Raw genomic sequence first — 9,316 nt, 5'->3', positions numbered from 1 at the left:
AGCGCCCCAAAAAAAAAGGGGAAAAAAAAGGGGCCTTGAAAATGTCTGCTGTGTCACCCAGGCGGGTGGCATGGTTTTAATGTTTATGTTTATTTTCAGGTAAACTCAAAAGAGTTTCATGCACAAGGACCCCCAGGTCCCTCTGCACCGCAGCATGTTGTAATTTCTCCCCATTCAAATAATATTCCCTTTTACTGTTTTTTTTCCCAAGGTGGATGACCTCACACTTTCCGACATTGTATTCCATCTGTCAAACCTTCGCCCATTCGCTTAACCTATCCAAACCTCTTTGCAGCCTCTCTGTGTCCTCTACACAACCTGCTTTCCCACTAATCTTTGTGTCATCTGCAAATTTTGTTACACTACACTCTGTCCCCTCTTCCAGGTCATCTATGTATATTGTAAACAGTTGTGGTCCCAGCACAGATCCCTGTGGCACACCACTAACCACCGATTTCCAACCCAAAAAGGACCCATTTATCCCGACTCTCTGCTTTCTGTTCGCCAGCCAATTCTCTATCCATGCTAATACATTTCCTCTGACTCCGCATACCTCTATCTTCTGCAGTAACCTTTTGTGTGGCACCTTATCGAATGCCTTTTGGAAATCTAAATACAACACATCCATCGGTACACCTCAATCCACCATGCTCGTTATATCCTCAAAGAATTCTAGTAAATTAGTTAAACATGATTTCCCCTTCATGAATCCATGCTGCGTCTGCTTGATTGCACTATTCCTATCTAGATGTCCCGCTATTTCTTCCTTAATGAGAGCTTCAAGCATTTTCCCCACTACAGATGTTAAACTAACCGGCCTATAGTTACCTGCCTTTTGTCTGCCCCCTTTTTTAAACAGAGGCGTTACATTAGCTGCTTTCCAATCCGCTGGTACCTGTCCAGAGAATTTTGGTAGATTATAACGAATGCATCTGCTATAACTTCCGCCATCTCTTTTAATACCCTGGGATACATTTCATCAGGACCAGGGGACTTGTCTACCTTGAGTCCCATTAGCCTGTCCAGCACTACCCCCCTAGTGATAGTGATTGTCTCAAGGTCCTCCCTTCCCACATTCCCGTGACCAGCAATTTTTGGCATGGTTTTTGTGTCTTCCACTGTGAAGACGGAAGCAAAATAATTGTTTAAGGTCTCAGCCATTTCCACATTTCCCATTATTAAATCCTCCATCTCATCTTCTAAGGGACCAACATTTACTTTAGTCACTCTTTTCCGTTTTATATATCTGTAAAAGCTTTTACTATCTGTTTTAATGTTTTGCGCAAGTTTACCTTCGAAATCTAGCTTTCCTTTCTTTATTGCTTTTTTAGTCTTTCTTTGCTGTTGTTTAAAATGGCAGGCAGTGACTAGTGGGGTGCCATAGGGCTCAGTGCTGGGACCTCAGCTCTTTACAATATACATTAATGATTTAGATGAAGGAATTGAGTGTAATATCTCCAAGTTTGCAGATGACACTAAACTGGGTGATAGTGTGAGCTGTGAGGAGGATGCTAAGAGGCTGCAGGGTGACTTGGACAGGTTAGGTGAGTGGGCAAATGCATGGCAGGTGCAGTATAATGTGGATAAATGTGAGGTTATCCACTTTGGGGGCAAAAACACGAAGGCAGAATATTATCTGAATGGCGGCAGATTGGAAAAGGAGAGGTGCAACGAGAACTGGGTGTCATGGTACATCAGTCATTGAAAGTTGGCATGCAGGTACAGCAGGTGGTGAAGAAGGCAAATGGTATGTTGGCCTTCATAGCTAGGGGATTTGAGTATAGGAGCAGGGAGGTCTTACTGAAGTTGTACAGGGCCTTGGTGAGGCCTCACCTGGAATATTGTGTTCAGTTTTGGTCTCCTAATCTGAGGAAGGACGTTCTTGCTTTTGAGGGAGTGCAGCGAAGGTTCCCCCGACTGATTCCTGGGATGGCAGGACTGACATGAGGAGAGACTGGATCGACTGGGCCTGTATTCAATGGAATTTAGAAGGATGAGCGGGGATCTCGTGGAAACATAAAATTTTGATGGGACTGGACAGGTTAGATGCAGGAAGCATGTTCCCAATGTTGGGGAAGTCCAGAACCAGGGAACACAGTCTTAAGGATAAGGGGTAAGCCATTTAGGACTGAGATGAGGAGAAACTTCTTCACTCAGAGAGTTGTTACTCTGTGGAATTCCCTACCGCAGAGAGTTGTTGATGCCAGTTCATTGGATGTATTCAAGAGGGATTTAGATATGGCCCTTACGGCTAAAGGGATCAAGGGGTGTGGAGAGAAAGCAGGAAAGGGGTACTGAGGTGAATGATCAGCCATGATCTTATTGAATGGTGGTGCAGGCTCGAAGGGCTGAATGGCCTACTCCTGCACCTATTTTCTATGTTTCTATGTTTCTATGAGTCAGAAGGTTGTGGGTTCAAGTCCCACTCCAGAGCCTGGAGCACAAAACTCTAGGCTGAAGCTCCCAGTGCAGTGCTGAGGGAGTGCTGCACTGTCGGAGGTGCTGTGTTTCGGATGAGACGTTAAACCGAGGCCCCGTCTGCTCTCTCAGGTGGGCGAAAAAGATCCCGCGGCACTATTTTGAAGAAGAGCAGGGGAGTTAGCCTCATTGTCCTGGTCAATCCCTCACTCAACATCACAAAAAACAGATTATCTGGTCATTAATCACATGGCGGTTTGTGGCAGTTTACTGTGAGCAAATTGGCTGCCAGGTTTCCTACATTACAACTGGGATTGAACATCAAAAGTACTTCTGAAATGTGCTTTGGGACCTCCTAAATGCATGAAAGGTGCTATATAAATGCAAGTCTTCTTTCTTGAACACTTTCATTTATTAGTTATAAAAACATTAGAAATGGGGAGCGGGAAAGGTTGTCTGACTGACAGGAATCATTAAATCAGGTGATGGAGAGTCTTTTCACTTTCTAATTGACATGGGAAAATAATACGCCGTGAGGATTTGTAGTGGGAACATGGGGGTGGTATGTTGGAGGCTGGAAGGTTCTGTGAAAATTCCTCCAGGAATACGTCCAAGCAGAGTTGACAACTCTACCCAATCTTGATCCCCACAATTGTATCCCCTATGGAGCATCCTACCACAAAATTGTGACATTCAACGGTTAACTTGACCAGCAGTGTTACTGGTTGAAATATTATGGATTCAATGCATATAAAGCAGGAAAATTTTCTTTGTGCCTCAATTAAATGAACCTGCATTTACATAGGATTACATGGGATATACGGCACAGAAATAGGTCATTCGGCCCAACCAGTCCATGCTGGCGTTTGTGCTCCACTTGAGCCTCCTCTCGTCTTTCCGTATCTAAATCTATCAGCATAACCCTCTAGTCCCTTCTCCCTCATATGCTTGTCTAACCGCCCCTTAAATGCATCGATACTATTCGCTTCAACCACTCCCTGTGGTAGCGAGTTCCACATTCTCACCACTCTCTGGGTAAAGAAGTTTCTTCTGAATTCCCTATTGGATTTCTTGGTGACTATCTTATATTGATGGCCTCTAGTTATGATCTTCCCCACAAGTGGAAACATTCTCTCTGTATCCACTCTATCAAAACCTTTCATCATTTTCAAGACCTCCTATTAGTTCACCCCTCAGCCTTCTTTTTGCAAATGAAAAGAGACCCAGCCTGTACATCCTTTCCTGATATGTACACCCTCGCATTTCTAATAACATCCTTGTAAATCTTCTCAGCACTCTCTGCAGTGCCTCTATATCCTTTTTATAATATGGTGACCAGAACTGTATGCAGTACTCTTAAGTATGGTCTAACCAAGGTTCGATACAGGTTTAGCATAACTTCCCTACTTTTTAATTATATACCTCTAGAAATAAACCCAAGTGCTTGGTTTGCTTTTTTTATGGCCTTGCCAATCTGTGTGGCACATTTTAGTGATTTGTGTATTTGTACTCTGAGTTCCCGTTATTCCTCTACCCCACCCAGACTCGCACCCTCCAAGTAATAAGTGACCTCCTTATTCTTCTGACCAAAATGTAATAGCTCACATTTATCTGTGTTGAACTTCATCTGCCAATTATATGCCCATCAAAGCAAGCTCGAGGAACAGCACCTCATCTTTCGTTTAGGCACTTTACAGCCTTCTGGACTCAACATTGAGTTGAACAATTTCAGAGCATAACTTCTACCCATCTTTGGCTTCTTCTCCGCCTCCCCCCCCCCCCACCGAGCTCATGTTTTTTTTCTCTTTGTCTCCAACGGCAGCTGGTCATTATTCTGCCATTCACACCCGATCTAGATTAATCGTTTTCAATTAATCCCATCATCCCTTTTATCTCTCTAATCTCTCCTACCTTCCACCCTATCACAGAACTTCCCTTTTGTTCTTTCTTCCCCTCTCCCTTTCAGTGCTTCTTAAGAATGTGTTCATTTCGAACATTCGCCTGTTTTGACGAAGGGTCATCGACCCGAAACGTTAACTCTGTTTTTCACTCCACAGATGCTGCCTGTCCCGCTGAGATTTCCACCATTTTCTGTTTTTATTTCAAATTCCAGCATCCGCAGTATTTTGCTTTTGTATATGCCCATTCTGCAGGTTTTTAAATGTCCTCCTGTACTCTGTTCCAGTCCACAGATTTATATAGCATCTTTCATGACCCCGGGATTTCCCAAAGAACTTTACAGCCAATGAAGTACTGTTGTAATGTAGGGAATTATCTTGCAGGATTAAGAGGAGAGAACAGGGCAACTGAGTTAGCTTTGGCTTACCTGAACAAAGAGCTTGTACAAGTGTGATGGACCGAATGGTCTCCTTCTATGGTTGACTCAAACATTTGAGCCAACCTTGTAGTGTAACTGGCCCATGCCAGTACCATTAATGAAAGGAAGAACTCACAACTTTCATGTCCTCCGTTAATCCCAAATACACACCCAGTAGATTACTTTTAAATGCACTTGCTGTTACTTTGTAGGTAATTTGCACCCTGTAAAGTCCCCAAAACAACAAAAGCTTGGCTTGTGAATGGCAAAGGTTACTATTCCATTAATATCCATATGGGACCTCCATAACAGAATGATGCAAGTGACTGCATGATACCTTGCGACTGACGATGGTGCTACCCCTTGCTACCCTACCTTTTAAAATCAGTCAGGAACCCCCCACACTGATGCAAGGACCCTTGTGCTTTCACTTGAGTTCTGGTGGGGCATATCGGTATGTTGAAACAGCACTTGCACTGTGTGGAAAAACCAGGTGGGGTCAATTCGATAGTACTGAGAGAACTTCCAAGATCATCTGCTGAATCATTTCCTCATTGAGAAAGAGGAGAGAGTGTAGCCAGAGGGGGAAAGAGGGGGCACTTTTCTTCTGCCATCTTCTCCGGCAGGTTCTGCAGGCACTATTATTATCAGTCGCCAATGTCCACTGAAAAGAACACTGTGAAAAAACCCTTTAAGGCTACTGCAGTTTGCGGTCCCCATCAAGTGAAATAGCACTCGCTGCACAAGTGAAAAATGTATATTTAAATTCTGTAAATGATCTGTCTCTGCAATATGTCATAGAGTGCTGTCCAATATTCACTCCTACATTGTCTGTTTTAACATGAAGATACATTAGAATTTTCAGATACTTCACTGTTCCCCTTTTAATTATGCAGATCCACAGCTGTGCTGGAAAAGTTTGACGAGGATGACTGAGTTAATAATTAACGTAATCCACAAAGTCTAACAGAGAATTGTGGTATTTACCATTTACCATTCTGCGAGCTACAAGATTACACATCTAAGCTGCTACATCTGTCTGAGGTAAACTCGGAAATAAAAATAAAATGCGTAACATCCTTACATGAGTCACGTGAAACACGATGCAAGTTAGGGAATCATAATACATTGACATCATAATCTGTCCCCATGCTTACTCCTTCAGTGCATGCATATTGCTCAGATCTTCGAATAGATTCCCTGCCATGTTGAATTTAACAAATGGTATTTTTTTAACATAAGAAAAAGAGTAGGTCATTCACTTGTTGATTTCTGGATTCTTTTCCTTCAATCTGTTTCAGTGAATACACTGAAGCGAACACCAAAGGAGCTTATAACAAAGCAGTCTTTATTAATTTCTCTCACCGGCCGAGACTTATCAGACAGAAGGCATATTCTCTTGATAGAGCGTACACACTTCCTATGGACAAGTAAGTTTACATTGTGAAGGCACACAGTTATACATTTTTTGGTACAAGTTAACAAGATACAATTAGAGTGACATCCTAGTTCAGCCTATCCCTTTTGATCCCTCCTTTCCTTTGTCCACTCATGAGCCGACATCTATATGAGCTGTTTTTGCTAAAGCTCAGGCATTGTTTCTAAATGTTACAATTTTACTGGCGTGACTAGTAACTGAGATCTTGCAATTCTGCTAATTGTGCTGATGTTGTAATATTTGCAATCTGACATTCTCTTAGTTATTTTTCCATGGCTTATACATTTTCATATATTCAGTTCACTTCACTGTCTTTATTTTCATATATCCAGTTCACATATCCACATTCCTCCCTTTTATCATTCCATGATAACATTTAGGATCATTCTAGGAGTATTGCATTCATCTGTTCACACTCTATTTCCTGAATCTTATTGTTGTTATTGTCGAGTAGTTCTTTAGTTCATTGGATCATAACCCGGGAGCCCTTGACCACAAGAGGGTTTGCTAACCTTGCCATCATTACTTTACAGCAGAGGTTAACGCAACCAACAATCAGACAACAGGTAATTATTACTACGATGAGAATAATTGCCCCATGCATTAGATAGGATCTCCAAGATCCACCTAACAGCCAATCAGACCTGCTAGATCCTCTTGCTGGTGTGGATAACTTCTTCACCTCCCTTCTTATGTGATAGTCTGGCTCTGAATCCATCTGACAGTCTCAGTTAGGGTCAGTGGAACAGGGCGCAAAGGAATTCCCACTTTGGAATGTATAGGGATATGGGAACAAACCCAGCATCTAGAAAAGTGCCCATTTTGCGCATAAACATAAGACATATACAAAAAGGTGTTTACATGGAGCTCTCGCCTCTGTTTCCTTTCCCATGCGCCGAAACTGTCATATATCAATACTATTATATAGACTGTGGCAAACAGACATGGTTTCATCTTACGGCTCAGAATTCAATTAAATAGTCCAATTTTGCTGATTAATAGAGTTCAGTTTTCTCGTCTCTCTTCTCAGGTCACTGTGGTGTAGCTGGCTGTCTATTCGGATGTCGATGGCCTTGTTCAGCTATGGAGAAGAGGAAATCTGGAACAGAAACAGGAATTAGAATAACCAGTAAAATAGGTTTGTTAGAGGGTGGTGAGCTTGCAGTGGTGCAGGTGAACCCAGGCACTTTTCCCCTCAACCTTGGCTGCAGTGGGGGTACTGAGTAACACCTGAAAAGGCCCCTCCCATCGTGGCTCTAATCCCTTTCGAATCCATTTCTTAATCAGGACATACTTCCCTGGTACCACGAGGGATGATTCGGGTAAAACTGGGAGGTCGAGGTGAACATCTCGAACCTGGTTGTGGGCTATTTGCAGAACCTGAGTCAAGGAAAGAATCTAGGTGGTCATCTCCTCAGTCATGTGGTGGAACTGGACAGCGGAGGGGACATTCTGATTCCAGGGGGTCCTAAGGGGTCTACCATAAATGACCTCAGCGGGGGTCAGCCTAACCTTACTAGTAGGAGTAGTGCGAATCTGGAATAGGGCTATGGGAAGGAGTTTAAGCCAATTGAGTCCGGTTGATGCTACCAGTTTTGCAAGCTTGGTTTTAAGAGTTTGATTAGCACGTTCAACTAATTAACACTTTAACAACAGTTTGAGCCTTATTGTCCAGGGTAGGGTAAGCTTTGATCCATTTGCTGAACACATCCACTATTACTAACACATATTTGTAACACTGAACCCTTTGCAACTCAATGTAGTCCAACTGCAAGATCTCAAAGGGACCTTCTGGTAGGGGCGTCTTACCCCAATCACAGGGGACTCCCTTCCCTGGATTATGCTGTTGGCAAACAAGGCAATGACTACTGATGTTCTGGGCCAACGCCTGGAGTCTAGGGTGCCACCAAGTAGCCAAAAGCGTATCACTTGTTGCCCTTGCTCCACAATGAGTAGCAAAATGCATACATTCAATAACCCATGAGGCCAACTCGTCAGACATGCAAGTCTGTTCCGCGGGCGTGGTCCAGAGTTTAGAGACATTGTCATAGGTACATCCATAATCTTTCCACAACAGTTTATCTTTTTCAGGAGCGTCCTCCTGTACTTTAATGATCTTGGATGGTTGGCATTGGTTTTTCCGAGGCTAACTTATCCTTTGTAGGACTTTTAGTCTGACTCATCATCCTGGGCACTACCATTTGTTGTCCACGAGAGGCCTGTTTGGCCTCTTCGTCAGCACAATAGTTCCCTATATCAACCGGGGATTTTCCGGTGGTGTGGGCGGTACATTTAACAATGGCAATGCGCTTGGGGAGCATGAGGGCTTGCAACAAGTCAGATACGAGCTGCTTATGGGATATCTCATTCCCATTTGAAGTTAGGAATCCCCTATTTTTCCATAATTGTCCGAAATCATGGGCTACCCCAAAGGCATACCCAGAGTCAGTATAGATATTGACCTTGAGGTTTTTAGCCAAGATCCAGGCTCGGGTGAGGGCGAATAGTTCAGCTTGTTGAGCGGAATAGGCGGTCTCAAAGGCGGCAGATTCCAGGACCTGATTCTCCTGGTCTACTATAGCATATCCCGAATTTCGTCTGCCTTCTGGGCCAATGGAAGAGCTTCCGTCAACATACATAATACAGTCAGGGTCCTCCATTGGTACATCAACTAAATCCTCCCTGACCGAGTTAGCATCTTGAATTAAAGATAAACAGTCATGGCTCGGTTCTTCCTCATCTTGGGGTGACTTGGTCAGAAAACAGGCCGGATTAATGGCAGTACAGTGACGAAAGGTCAGCCTTGGATTATTTAGTAGGTAGATCTCATATCTACTTTGCCTGGCCATGGTAAGGTGTTGAGTCTGCAGTTGACCCAAGAGGGCAGCTACGGAGTGAGAGGTATATACAACAATATCCTGCTGGAGGGTAAGGTTGGCGGCAGATTGAAGGCTATTGTAGATGGCAGTTAATATTTGAGTACATACGGGGTGTCCCAAGGCAACAGGGTCTATTTTAGAAGAGTAGTAGGCAACAGGCCTATGCTTATCCCCATGTTTCTGAGTTAAGACAGCGGTAGCACAATCTTTCAAGATCGTACAATACAGTTGAAAGGGCCGGTCATAGAGGGGTCGGCCCAAAGC

General features: G+C 43.5%; 1 long non-coding RNA gene across 1 annotated transcript in view; it reads right to left on the bottom strand.

Annotated features, from left to right (window-relative positions):
• Positions 1-5,877: 5,877 nt before the first annotated feature.
• The window catches only part of LOC139234963 (uncharacterized), a 35,412-nt gene continuing 31,973 nt past the window's right edge, over positions 5,878-9,316 (bottom strand). The window contains exon 5 of the long non-coding RNA XR_011588375.1: positions 5,878-7,272. This is a non-coding gene — a long non-coding RNA (uncharacterized lncRNA). The remainder of the gene's footprint in view (positions 7,273-9,316) is intronic.

This window comes from Pristiophorus japonicus, chromosome 22 (assembly GCF_044704955.1).
Source record: "Pristiophorus japonicus isolate sPriJap1 chromosome 22, sPriJap1.hap1, whole genome shotgun sequence".
NCBI classification, from domain to species: domain Eukaryota; kingdom Metazoa; phylum Chordata; class Chondrichthyes; family Pristiophoridae; genus Pristiophorus; species Pristiophorus japonicus.
The sequence above is the reverse complement of the archived record's forward strand: the minus strand, read 5'-3'. Positions and strand labels throughout refer to the sequence as shown.